Source organism: Narcine bancroftii, chromosome 1 (assembly GCF_036971445.1).
Source record: "Narcine bancroftii isolate sNarBan1 chromosome 1, sNarBan1.hap1, whole genome shotgun sequence".
In the NCBI taxonomy this organism is placed as follows: domain Eukaryota; kingdom Metazoa; phylum Chordata; class Chondrichthyes; order Torpediniformes; family Narcinidae; genus Narcine; species Narcine bancroftii.
The window spans coordinates 287,685,426-287,698,656 of record NC_091469.1 but is presented as its reverse complement, the minus strand read 5'-3'; the positions used below and the strand labels follow the sequence as shown (position 1 = coordinate 287,698,656).

Sequence of the window (13,231 nt, the reverse complement as noted above, 5' to 3'; positions counted from 1 at the left end):
TATTAGCAGAAACTCATGGTACAATATGAAAGACAATAGGTGTATATACAGTTATACCCAAGGGGAGTGTCCAGGACTGGAGAGATAATGCACAGCCAATGTTAGTAGAGCAAGGCTCACCAGAGGGGAGACAGGCAGCTTGACAGACATTCACCATAGATGTCTGCTTCAGAATGGTGTTATGTGTGTCTTTCCCTGGTTCCAAACTCACACAGTAAGTTACTAAAATATACGTGTATAACCTAACTATTAATAATAACATTACTCATACAGCATAGTAACATGGGCCAACAAGCCCATGCTCCCAATTACATCCAATTGACTTTCAATCCCCAGTTCGTTTTTGAATGGTGGGAAACTCACACAGTAAGTTACTAAAATATACGTGTATAACCTAACTATTAATAATAACATTACTCATACAGCATAGTAACATGGGCCAACAAGCCCATGCTCCCAATTACATCCAATTGACTTTCAATCCCCAGTACATTTTTGAATGGTGGGAGGAAACCAGAAAACCCAGGGGAAATCCACACAGATAAGGGGAGAACCTACAAACTCCTTACAGAGTAGGATTCAAACCCTAGTCCTGAGCATTGCGCTAACTGCTACACTAACCATGACGCTCTTAATAAAGGGGGCACCCAGATTTGAACTGGGGACCTCTTGTTCTGCAGTCAAATGCTCTGCCACTGAGCAACACTCCAGTTTTGCAGTGTAAAATAATGATTATAGTATACCTTGTTCAAGTATTTATAGGAATAATGAAAAGCAGAATTTTTTTAATGTCACTTACACTTAAAGCTGCTCTGGGTCCATTCATTTGACTTGGTCATTCAGTACATAATTATTGAACTGGTCTTGGTTCTGAAGCATCAATGCATGATAACAGACTTCACAAATTTCTACATTAAAACAAAAAATAGGAGGAAACCCCAAAGGAATCTTTATTCTAGGTTGATGTGCTTCTGGTGTGCAAGTAGTAAATGTCACATTTAAGAATGTTTCTTTGCAAATAGATTGAGCAGCACCTAACAAAAAATAATTTATTCCTACATCTAAGTTAGCATTTTGAATTGCACAAAGTTTGTATTTCTAAAGAAACAGAGATGTAAGAAAAATTAAAGAGAACTGGAATAGGTTAGATGTCTGCAGATGGTGTGATTGTAGTAAAAACTCAAAAGTGGTGGAGGAAATAAGCAGGTCTCACAGCATAAAGATATATAAGCCACATTTTGGGCCTGACCCCTTCGTTAAGATATGAACATATAGCAGGCAGGCGCCTGAATAAAAGAACTGTAGTTATAGCCTTTTACTGATGTTACTGTCATTTTGATCCAGCAGAGGTTGCACATGTTGCCATTACTGGTTGATCACATGACAATTTCTGTAACTCAAATGATGATCACCGATGAATGAGTAAAGAGACAATTTTATCATGAAAGGTTGCAGGTTATTAACATTGAAACATAAGTCACAAGTATAACTCAAAAGCTAGTCATCAATCCAACCAGCAAATTCAAATGGCAAAAACAGATACTATGGCATTTCAGCATTCTTGGGCTTATAGAACTATAGATGGGAAGAGATTGTCACATGGCAGATACTAATTGTTCCGATTAAGGTCTAGCAAGCATGCTTCCCTGCTGTTTTTGGTATGTCTCTGACTTTTGATCCTGACATCTGTGTCTTACAGGAATTTCAGTTCAGTCTGACATTCTTTTTGATGTTGATCCAGGAATTAATGGATTGTGAAAACCTAGCAGGCAATCATTTGAAGAAACAGAATTCTACTGTAAAGGCACATAAATAGGTAACAGAATTCAAACACGCATCTTGTTTTGAATGCTAATGAGAATTTCCGGCCTCAATAATTCCTGAAAGGTGGAGTCAGGCAAGAATGCTATATTTGTAGTATTTTCCTTAAATTGGTTAGGTACTTAATATCATTTTTATCCTAAAATTAATAACAAACACATTAAAAGCAGCTGTTAAACTTTCCTTGAGTCATTATTCAAACTACTTTCTTTATACTCTTATATTCAATTCAAAGCCTTGCAATAGATTAGTTGAATCCAAGATGAACTATGATATTTAAGGATGTGCTTGGGGAACTAAATATTATTACCTATAAAACAACAATGGCAGTTCTCAGAGTAGCTTTATTATAAATGAAGCATCTTGGAATATTATTGAGAGGTGGTACTTTTTTTTAACCTTCCCACCAACTTTATTTTGTTCACCTTTACTTTTGTCCCTTTTCAGCCATTCTCAACAGGGCCCATATGGCCCCTCCCCCTACTGAGGTTCAATGAACATTTAAAGGGGGGTGGGCACAGACTGAAATCATTTAAAAAATTTTGTTTGTTTTCTTTATTTAGTCGGTAGGAGAGAAGAGCAGAAGAAACCAACTAATCTTGAATGCTTCAAAGGAAAGGGGGTCTAAACTTTGAGCAGAGTCCTCAAGACGCCATGGCCAAAAATAGGTTGAGATTGGCTATAAATATCCTGTTCCAATTCAGTTAATTTACTTTCAGAGAAAACTGTTATAGAAATTCCTGGATATTTTTACCTGTGATGAATAGAATTCCAATATAACTATCCTAGTTAAAATATTAGATTGGATTTTGCATCAGTCACCACTCTTAATAACACAACAAAATTTTAATTATCTGAAGTAGGATTGATACAATTATAAAGTAATGATCATAAGAATATTTTAGACTACTCTTAATAATTCTTTTCCTGCAAAAACAACATTATTAAAAATTTGACCTTCCAAGCACTCTGTCTTTAAAATAAAGAAAAACACTGTTGAGGGCCACACCAGAATGTCAAATTCATATCCAAAAGTATCAGATCAAAAAATAGGATAACCCTCATTACATGTAATTTCTGATTCATCAAAAATCTTGAAGCAAACATACATTTCCTCCCAATGGTCATGGTTTAATTGCTAGCTGTTCTAATCTATTAAATCCGACTGATGCTAGTCATGTTGCTCTTAGTTCTATAAATCCGCAAATCATACATTACATTCTTAAGTAGTTAAATGCATTAACCAAGATTCAAAGGTCAAAATAATCCTTTTCATATATAACAAATTCTATTGTAAAAAGAACATTATCAAAATAAACTGTGCTTTGGTTCTCATGGCTCTGGTAACCAAATTCCCGGCTCTGCTTTAATTCTACATGAACATATTGCTTTTTTCCACATCACAGAATATCTACCTTGTATTTAATGCTATCGCATAATTACTGGATGCCAGTAGATAGAGATTTTTCACACTGATTGTGGTGGGCAGTGGCTTTTAACAATGTGATGGAAGAGATAATAACAGAAGGAGTAGATTCTGCACATTCAGTTGTTGGAATGAAGAAGATGTTCCTGGAGATCGATGTGAAAACCAAGAGGAAAGAGGAAGGAAACGACAATGAAATATAAGATACTGGGCTCTGAATGCACTCATTTTTTAATACAGACAGCAGGCCATGGTGATGAAGATTTTTAGGACAGTGACTCTGCAGGCAATGCTTTTTAGAACATACTATTATCCATGTATTAATGAGGTACGTAAAACATTGTTTCAAATAATTTTTGAAAGCAATTATTAAGTAAATAAATGTGTTCTGAAAGTAGATAATAATTGGAAAAATCTAATGACTGAATTGCCTTCATATAAAAGTATATCAAATAACAGAAGAAATCCTGACCCTTCTATTTTAAAAAAATGCCGAGTCTGGCTTATATCAGGATGGGATCTCTTTCTCCTTTATTTTTGACAAAAGCTAATGGTTCAGTATACTGAATGCCCTGACATTTCCTCAAAGCATGCCATGGCCTTGTACCCAGCCACTGTTCACCCTTCATTAAACTTAACTATGACAACATTGCTAATGCCACTCTTCGGATGCTGTGTATGTGCACTAATTGGTGGAGGGGTGGTTAGAGAGACATGGTTACATGGGATGTGGTTTAAGGTGGGGGAAGAACAAGAAATGTGCAAGGAAAAGATTTTTCTTTGAGAGAAAAGGTATTAACTTGCGTCTTTTTTGAACCCTAATCCAAATGAAGTGAGCAGTAAAATTATTCAGTAGAATTGCGTATATGACAATTTTATATATGACAAAGAAAGTAAATGATATCTTTGCCATTCTTTTGGGCATTACTAAACTATAGTGACAAAGATTTTACTCCCATAAATTTATGATGTGGAATTGGAAACCGGATTTAGAGTTAAACATTGTTATTGTCTGTTAACTCAGTCAGGTAAGGCAAAATGCAAAGCTATTTTTATTTGTTCCTTTGTTTCCATTTTCATTAAGATTGATAAGCAAGACCTCTGATAATTTTGTAAGATTTCCCACAAGAAGGAAAAATACAGAAAGTCATAATTTTGGTTAAGATATTAGACTTGCCTAAAATTTAAACTATGATAACTAATTAATCTATGAAGGATTTTCAAGAACTCAAAATAGCAGCAGATTAAAATAATTTATTCTGAATTCAAAAACAGAGTTGGTCCATAATTTTGCTGTGTATTTCTTCACAATTTCTATTGTGATCTCTCTGTTAATAGTTTTACTGAAATATTACAGAATGAAAAATCTTCTTACCAAAGAACACTTTTATTTTAAAAGAATTTTGTAGGTTACAGCCTCCTTTAAAGTGGCAATAGCATTCATTATAATTATCAATATATTATCGTAAATTAATAATTCTTCATACTTCTTGCACAACATACGATGTCATATTCAGGCTACATGATTTCAAATGTAGAGGATCATTTGAAAAATGTTCAGATGGTGTTTTTAGTTATGATTAATTGAACATTAAGAGTTAAATGGTAACAGATATTGTGTTGGCTACGCATAAATCACCTTCAATCAAAAATCTGAACTCCTTTTCTTCAACATCACCTTTTACTACTTGTAGTACTGGGAATAAATTTTCTCTTTCACTATCTGGGAAGTAATCTGATCAAGCAGATTGCAAACCTTTTATAAAATATGTCTGCAGGTTAATCTAATGAATTAACGAAATAATCCAGGGCAAATTCTACATGGATATCAGATTACTACCCAGGCAGATGAAGAAATAAAAGATGCCCTGTGGATATTTTTAGTCAATGGCATCAAAATAAACATTTTATTTCTTCACCATTGCAAACTATCTGATAAAACATATCCAATGTGTAAATCATATAATAGCCAGGAAATTTACATGCTGATATTAATGGACAAATATTTGAAACATGCTTGATATATAATCTATAAATCAGTTTGCATATTTAAATGAGTAAACCCACTAAAGTACTAGAATGTAATATGAAACAGTTCAACATTTGTCACTGATCCTAATTTAGTCTGTTCCAGCCGAGTGATCAGATTACATCTTCACAAAAATATTCTTTACAGACAGTTCAGTTTCTGACTGAAATCAACATCCTTATAACACAAAATTTGATGTTTTGAATAGAAAAGAGAATGAATATTTTGCTAACTGTCTGTCAAAAAATGTTTTACTTGTACAAAACTGTTCTCTTTGATTTCTGAACTCCAGAACACTAATCTTACATGAAATGTAAAAAGAACTATCAAGACAGAAATAGCTTATTTTGCCAAAATAAAGTATATCAGTTTTGAAATCCATCTTAGATCAAGAAATAGATAGTGTCCTATTCTTCATATTTAAATAATTCAATGCTGACATATTTAATGTGCATAAACAGATGAGTAGAATAAAAATTATTTTCTTCTCTTAATATATCACTGCTGATATATTTTTACTCCATAATAAATAAGGAAGCATAATTATGTCCCCAAGTATACTTTTAAACTTACTGCTCTGCAGTAAGATGAGATAAACAACTTAATTATTTGATTCAGACTGGTAAGATAAATGCATGACAATTTAATTGATTACATTTATTAAAGGTGAACAAGACAAGATTTTAATCTAATTCAGTTGATAAATTTCGATTGATTTTACCACTCAAAACTATTGTTTTTAGCAGAACAAAACTAACTGCTGTAATTCACAGCATTGTCACTGTACATATACCATCTTAAGTAAGACATTAGATATTTTGATCTTTATATACGTTCTATGCAAATGTTCAGAAGTAAAGATATTGTCCATCAACTATGTATGAAAAAGAAACATCTTTATAAATTAAGTTCTTGTTTTGAATGGGAAACAGTATAGATATTTTATGTCGATATGTCTTACAAAAAAAGGTTTATTTGCCAAGACTGCTCTTGATTAATATATTGAAGTCTGAACTACATATAGTCAGACCTTTGACCTATTTTCCATTTAAAACAAAAGATTAAAATAAAGCTCCATTCGATGTGCATTACGTTCACTGCATCCAAGGGTTAATCCTTTTTGTTTATGTGGAGATTTCAATATCATAGGGCAACACCTCTTGACTGGGCTGTCGCACAGAATTATGTAGATTCAGAATAGAACAGATCAAGCTTTGCTTCCCTTTATGATTCATGAACAAGTTCAAAATAATATGAAGTGATATGAAGCAGAAGCTTGGGGAATAATTTGATGTCATTCCTTCCTTAAACTGCTTCAGTTTACAATTTATATTTGTTTTGACATTATCTTCTAAAAGGAAACACAATTTAAAAATGTTATTTGAATAGAAAGGAATATTTTTGGATAAGGGATTTATATCAGTGGATATATTTATCCATTCTCTGGTGTTCAGTTACTACAATAGATATATCACTTCTAATAATACCAAAGGCAGCTGATTAGTTTGTTTTTCCATTTGTTGTTTGAAATATTGCAGGTGCAAAATGCACATATCCTATTGATCCTCAAGTAAAAATTATTTGTATCCTCTATTGGATTCCAAGGATTAATGTGTTTAGTTACAGACTAATAAAGTTTGTCATAGAATCTGGACATAAAACCCAGTATGTTCTTAATTCTCTCATAAGTTACTATTTATTGTTCTCAAAAACTAAAGTTGAATCTTTCCCTTGACTTTTATTATTTCTGACATCAAGTTCTACAGCTTTCAGTAATGCTGAATTAAATATTTTGTGACTTCTTTGGTCAGTGACTTTTCAACTAATCATAAAGACATTTTGTGAACCATAGGATTAACCACTACAAAAATATATACTCAACAGGATAAAGCGAGGGGCCAACACACATCCATGATGATAAGAAAACAAGGGATTTGAAGAGCGTAATCTGTTAAAGATCAAGTGATATGGAGGAGACTTTTTCATTCTAGTATATTTAACATTCTATAGACTGGGTGAGAGGATAGAGAAACTGAAATGATTAAAGGGTTTGTTTTATCATCTGTACCTCATTCTGACAGTCAAAGAAAACACCATTGAAGGAGCAGAAAAAACATAACATGTACAACAAAAGATTTTTTTCTTACTCCTGCAAAACAAAAGCCATTGGAAACCTGGAAAATCAACCATATCTCTGTCCACTCATCACATCACTCTCAAAATGAAGTGTGGGAGTTTTAGATGCAAGGGTAAGGAACTGCAAGGCTGTGACAGAAAGGCGGCATGTCAGGTGAAGATGGAATGCTTTGGTCAATGTACTCCTTGAATTGACAAGTGGACTCTTTGTGATTGCTGTCACATGAATAATACCTGTGGGTGTTGAAGCTGTTCAGGCAGAACTGTCAAACCCGCACTTCCATTATTGTGCCAACCCCACCCACAAGCATATTTCCCCACCCCACCCCCATCCCTTCCCACACTGAAAGTTGCTGTACTAATTTGGCATAAACTTAAATAGGTCAATAATGCATCTTAGTATTATTTTCCTGTTAGTGTATTGTTTTACATCTCCAAAACAGAGTGGAATTGTTTAATCTTATTGCATTTCCCATATAATCAAAATCATAAACAGACTTTATGAATTGACACCTAAATATCTGACATGGTATTTGTGCCATTAGTATTTTCTGTTATTGCAGTCTGTGCTTATTTAGTTGGTAAATGTGGCATTTCTAACACTACCTATTAAACTGAATATTAACATCCTGAAATACAAATCCTTACCTCCTTACTATTCCTGGAAGAACATGCACTTAGAGCCTAAATCAGTTACTTAAATCGCCATTCAAAAAAGTTTTAATTTATTTCTGTCATATATTAGGAGCTGTGCCAAATTAGAAGCCAGGTTCATGATTTAAAAAAAGTTGCTCAATGTTAAATGTTTGGTGATAAAAAATTTTATTGCCATTTTATGGCAAGTAAATTTCAAATTTAAAGATACAGCAGAGTTACAGGCCCTTCCAGTCAACGAACTGTGCCACCCAATTATATCGAATTGACTTACAACTCCAGTACATTTTTGAAGGGTGATAGGAAACTGGAGAAACTGGAAGAAACCATTGGGAATAACACACAGACAACATGGGATTCAAATCCAGGTCACAAGCACTGTAACAGCGTTGCACTAACCACTAAACTCAGAATCCAAATCAGAATCAGAACTTTTTGTCATGAACAAGTCACAACATTCATTGTTTTGCGGCAGTATCAGTGGAAATATTCACATAAACAACCTTAAAAAAAATAAATAAAAAATAGTGCTCGAAAAGTCAAAGTAAGGCAGTGCCTGTGGTTCATTGATCATTCAGCAATCTGATGGCAAAGGGGAAGAAGCTGTCCTTGTGCCACTGAATGCTCAACTTTAGGCTCCTGTGCCTTTTTTCCGATGTTAGCAAAGTGAAGAGTGGTGGATATCCTTGAGAATAGAGACATTGTCTCTTGTAGATGTTCTCAATAGAGTGAAGACTGGTGCCCTTGATGTCACAGATTAAGTTAACAACCTTGAGGAGCTTTTTCTTGTCTGGAGTGTTGGCACTTCCCTACAAGACAGTGATGCAACCAGCCAGAATGTTCTCCATAGTACATTTGTAGAAGTTTTTGAGAGTCTTCGGTGACATGACGAATCTCCTCAAGCTCTTCACAAAATATAGCCGCTAGCAGGCCTTCTTCATGATTGCATCAACATGGAGGCTCCAGGACAGCTCTTTAGATGTTGACATCCAGGAATTTGAAGTTCTTGACTCTCTCCATTACTGAGCCCTTAATGAGGACTGAATCGTGTTCCCTGACTTCCTCCAGAAATCCACAATCATCTCTTTGGTTTTGATAATGTTGAGTGCAAGATTATTGGTATGACACCACTCAACAATCTGATCGATCTTCCTTCTCTACGCTTCTTCATTGCCATTTGTGATTCTGCTGACAACTGTGAAGTCATCAGCAAATTTGTTAATAGCTTTGGAATTGTGCCTGGCCACACAGTCATGGGTGTATAATGAGTAGAGCAGTGGGCTAAGCACGCATCTTGGGGTGCGTCTGTATTGATAGTCGGAGAGGATGTTTCCAATTCATACTGATTGTGGTCTTCTGGTGAGGAAGTTGAGGATCTAGTTGCAGAGGGGGGTGCGGAGGCCCAGGGTTTGGATCTTCTTGACAAGCACTGAGGGAATAATAGTGTTGAAGGTTGAGTTGTAGTCTAAGAAGAACACCCATATGCATGAGTTGCTGTTTTCGAGGTGATCCCGAGCTGAGTGGAGAGCCAGCGATATTGTGTCTGCTGTGGAGTAATTGTGACAATAGGCTAATTGCAGTGGGTCTAGACCAGGGGTGTCAAACTCAAATTCACGGAGGGCCAAAATTAAAAACTTGGACTAAGTCGAAGGCCGAACTAAATATTTATTGAAAATTTTCAACAACATCTGCATGTTTTCTCTTCTTTCAACATATGTAATGTTAAAACTTTTTCTTATTAAAATAAATGTTTAATAATAGTTTTGGATAAACTCTTTCATTGTCATTGTCATTGGCCCATTTCCTTTAGCGTTCTGACGAGTCAATGAGGGATGATTAAAGCAGTGGTCTTCAAACTTATTCTTTCCACCCACAGACCACCTTAAGCAATCCCTTACTAATCACAGAGCACCAATGGCACAGGGACGCGAGTGGAAAGAAAAAGGTTGAGAACTGTTGTATTGTGGTAACTCCGCATCTGATTAGGTTAATTGTTAGGCAAGTGGTCAGAGAAGGACCCCCCCCCACCCCAAGAAAGGCTTAAATCACAGGAACAAAATAAGCTTCCGTCTCACTGCTCCCAATCTTACACACAGTCCTGATGTGGAATGTGGGGTCGCAGCTCCACGTTCACCCGAGTTCAGGTGCTGTCTGTGTGGAGTTTGTACGCTCTCCCCTTGTCTTGGACCAACAGGTCGGTCGCCTGACGAAGGTACCCGAACCCCCCGTTGAAACGCCGGCGTCTGGGGCAGTGGAGGAATTGGCTGAGAAGAGCGCGTTGCTCCCACACCCCTCCCATGGTTGGAGAGGGATTAAACTGCGATCTCACGGCACCGGGCTCGTCTCCAACAAAAGGAGCGGGAGGCAGGGTCCGCCGCGCACGGAGCGAGGGGGAAGGTATCGCCAACGAGATGTTCGATCTGGCGTCGCCGCTGAAGCGCAGACCCAGCGAGGATGGTCCCCAACTCCAGTCACGTCTGTGTGTCCGGAAGCCGGGCAGGCTGAGTGCGGCGCTCCGATCCACGGGATTCGGGACTCTGAGATCCCTCCACACCTCCGGCGTCTTCAGTTTCACCTTCAGTGTGCATGTGCTATACTGGCACGGCGGCCAGCGGGCCAACTCTAATATATATTTAATATGATCTTGCGGGCCAAATATAATTATATCGCGGGCCAAACGCGGGCCAGAGTTTGACATGTGTGGTCTAGACCTTTGCTTAGGTCCATGTTAATTCTGGCCATGATCAACCTCTCAGAGCATTTCATCACAGTAGATCTTGGTGCCACTGGGCGATAGTCATTGAGGCAACTCACTCTGCTCTTCTTGGACATCGGTATGATTGATGCCCTTTTGAAGCAATTCGGACTGCATCAGTGAAAGATTGAAAATGTCCGTGAACAGTCCAGCTAGTTGATTGGCACATATTTTCACTCCCCTGCCAGGTACGCCATCAGGACCTGACACCTTGCAAGGGTTCACCCTGAAGAACAATGTTCTGACATTGGCCTCAGAGACAGATATAACAGGCTTTTGCAGGGATTCTCATAGGCACCTTTGGATTCTTCTTCTCAAAGTGGGCATAGGTGTTCAGTTCATCGAGTAGTGAAGCATCCAATCTTCTACTGTGCTCACCCTTGCTTTGTAGGATGTGTATCTGTTCATATCTCTGGTAGAGATCTGAATATCCTGCCTTAAACTCCTTTAATCTTGCCATCAGCAGGTTGCAAATCCACTGATTCATCCAAGACTTCTAACTATGCTAACCATGCCTCCCTAGATATCATTCCTCTTCAGTTATTCTGGATATGTATTCCAAAAAAATTTATTTGTTATTAAGGTGACCATAGTTTTGTACAGGTAGATTCCTACTTACCATGGGGTTCAGTTCCTTGACTCGCATTGTAACGTGAAATTATCGCAAGTTGGGGACTACCTATTACAGGTAATTACTTGAGCCGCTCCTGCTGGGAGACCGACATCCCCGCTCCTACCAGGAGCCTCAATAAAAGACACAAACATTATTAAGATGAAAAACTACCATATATTTTTTTAAAACTTGGTGATCACTGGAGAAACACTATTTGCCAAGACAGCAGACCAACTCCAAATCCAGTTTCAGATCCCAGCATCTGCAGTTGTATTTGTTTTCTAGCAAAACAACCCTTTTTTCTTTCAAATAATGCCTTGGAACTGACAGAGCCTCAGTTTAACATTTCAATAAAAATACCTCTGACAAAACACTACCATTGAAAAAGCAAACACCTGAAATATCATCAGAACATGAGAACATAAGAAATGGGAGTAGGAGTAGGCAATCCAGCCAGTTGAGCTTGCTCCGCCATTCAATAAGAGCTGATCTGATGATAGGCTCATCTCTACCTACTTGCCTTTCCCCATATCCATTAATTTCCCTACCATGTAAAAATCTATCCAACCTTGTCTTAAATATATTTACTGAGGTGGCCTTCACTGTTTCAATGGGCAGTGAATTCTATAGATTCACCACCCTCTGGCAAAAGTAGTTCTTTCTCATCTCCATCCTAAATCTACTATCGTGAAGCTATGTCCTCTAGTTCTGGTCTCCCCCACCACTGGAATTAACTTTTCTTCCTCTATCTTATCTATGGCTTTCATAATTTTATACTTCCTATAAAATCCCCTCTCATTCTTCTAAATTCCAGTGAGTACAGTCCCAGACAACTCAATTTCTCCTCATAGGCTAATTCCCTCATCTCTGGAATCAACCTGGAGAAACTCCTCTGCACTACCTCCAAAGCCAGTACATCCCTCCTCAAGTAAGGAGATCAGAACTGCATGCAGTACTCCAGATGTGGCCTCACCAATACCTTGTACACTTGTAGCATAATCTCCCTGCTCCTAAATTCAATCCCTCTAGCAATGAAGGCCAGCATTCCATTTGCCTTCTTGATAGCCCCTGCTGCACTTGCAAACCAACATTTTGTGATTCATGCTCAAGCATTCCCATGTCCTTCTGCACAGCAGCAGGCTTCAACCTTTTGCCATTTAAATAATATTCTGATCTTCCATTTTTCCTTCCAAAGTGGATAACCTCACATTTACCAACATTGTACTCCATCTGCTAGACCTTTGCCCACTCACTTAACCTATCCATATCTCCGGATCCTCTGCATGATTTGCTTTTCCACTGAATTTAGTGTATTCCGCAAACTTACATACTCCACACTCCATCCCTTCTTCCAGATCATTAATGTATATTGTGAACAGTTGCAGGCCCAGCACCAACCCCTTTGGCATCATGTGCACCATTGATTGCCAATTAGAAAAACACCCCTGTATTCTAACTCTCTGTTTTCTATTGGTTAACCATTCCTCTATTCATGCTAATACATCATCCCCAACTCCATGCAGCCTTATCTTATGTATGTCTTTATGTATGTCTTTACCTTATCAAACACCTTCTAGAAATCCAAGAAAAAATGTCCATCTGCTCTCCTCTGCCTACCTTACTCATTATCTTCTCAAATTACTCCAATAAGCTTGTCAAACAGGACCTACCTTTGCTGAATCCACGCTCCATCTGCCTGATGATTCCATTTAGCTCCAGATGCCTCGTTATTTCTTCTTCAATTATAGCTTCAAGCACAAAAGAGTCTGGAAAAACAACCAACTGAAAAACCTCACA

At 37.3% G+C, this 13,231-nt stretch overlaps 1 pseudogene; it reads right to left on the bottom strand.

Moving 5' to 3' along the window:
* LOC138756351 (doublecortin domain-containing protein 1-like) overlaps positions 1-13,231 on the bottom strand; it is a 340,682-nt pseudogene that overhangs the window by 226,911 nt on the left and 100,540 nt on the right.